Source organism: Schistocerca piceifrons, chromosome 1 (genome assembly GCF_021461385.2).
Source record: "Schistocerca piceifrons isolate TAMUIC-IGC-003096 chromosome 1, iqSchPice1.1, whole genome shotgun sequence".
NCBI classification, from domain to species: Eukaryota; Metazoa; Arthropoda; class Insecta; order Orthoptera; family Acrididae; genus Schistocerca; species Schistocerca piceifrons.
Window position 1 is genome coordinate 454,687,108 of NC_060138.1, and position 1,800 is coordinate 454,688,907.

Genomic DNA, 1,800 nt, shown 5'->3' on the forward strand with positions numbered 1-1,800 from the left:
CTCACATTTCGTCAGCTTTTGCTGGTGGTCGTTTGGACGTTGTTGATCTGTTCGAGGAGGAAAAGTTATTGATTCTGCTCCCCTAGTCATCATGAAATGGGTGAACACTCGGTAAAAGACAGTAAAAATAAAATACCACTCATAACAAATTAAATGTTATCGTTACTAACAGGCATTAATTTTTTTTAGACAGTTGCAAATGTTACTCAATACACCGCTACACACAAAAAATCCATCAGGCCGAATAACATCGAGCCGAGCCAGTTTCATCGTATGTGGGGTGTCTCAAGTGTGCTGCTGGCGCGGCTCTGCCACAGATAGGAATGTCGAGCCTTGGCTCGTTGGCTTGGTGCCACGCCAATCGATTTGAGTTTCCCCACTCACATCGAGGTTTGGCTGGACGCAAGACCATTTGGCCAGCTGGATCGTTCAAAGGCCTTAATGACCACAATGTCGACGGAGCTTTAAATCGCAATCTTCCTTCTTTCCTTCTTTTTAAATATTTTTCCAGAAGCGGATACTGATGAGCATACTGCGAGACTGAATGGCGCCTGGTGGTGTTGTGGGGACATGACGCGATAATGAGGAGATTCACAGATGAAAGAGACTTTGACAAGGGGTAAATTGTCAGGGACTGGCACTTGCGAACAAACGCGTCTCAGAAACGGCGAGGCTGTTCGGCTGTTCGCATGTTAACTTTTGTGAGCATCTATACAAAATGGATGACAGTGAAACCAAGGCGACAAGGTGTTAGACATCTACGGAATATCACGGAACATGGAGGTCAAAGGTTTTCCCGCTCTATAAAGCCGGGTGGGCAGTGATCTCTGGCATATCTGACAATACAGTATGGTGATGGTCCAAGGCTCTGCAGCAGACGATCCCTACATATTCTCACATTGACTCAACGAATTGTCAATTATGACTGCAGTGGGCCCGGGATCGTCGAGACTGTATCATGGAATAACGGAAACGTGTCGCCTTGCCTCGCGAGAATCATGTTTCCGAGTATCGCAGGTAGATGGTAGCATCCAGATAGGCTATCATCCAGGTGAAAGGCCGCTCGAAACACGCATTGTGTCACGTACACAGACTGGCGGGGGCAATATTATGCTACAGGACCCTCATACTCTGCTTCTCCTGGGCTGCAGTGGGATCTGCAGTAATTATCGAAGGCACCGTGAACATTATTATGGAACACCTGCAGTCCTTCATGCTTTCTGGATCACAAGACCAGAATCGCGCTACAGTGGTTTGAGAAACATGATAGTGAACTCACTTTGATGTCATGCCAACCAAATCCGACTGCTCTGAACCCAATGGAACACATCCGGGGTGCTATCAGGCACTAGCACTGCATGTGGATGTGAAGCTGGTACCTGATAGCACCACAGATGTGTTCCACCAACCTCTGGTCGGTAATTCAAGGGAACTGCTCGACCTTTGCGTAGACATCTGGTGCCCCATGTGACGGGAAACGTACCAAAAACTTGTCGAACCCATGCCTTGTAGAATCACTGCTGTGCTTCGTTTCAAATGCGGACCAACCTGCTGCTAAGCAGATGCTCTTGGTATTTTTGCTCTCAGCATTAATTGAAGTTAAATCCCTTAGGGATCTCTACCTGACACTCTCATACATAGGAGAATATGATAAAGTATTTTGACACCAACACATATCAGATCTCGATTCAAGTAAGTACACTACCGGCCAGTAAAATTGCTACACCAAGAAGAAATGCAGATAATAAATGGGTATTCATTGGACAAATATATTATACTAGAACTGACATGTGATTACAT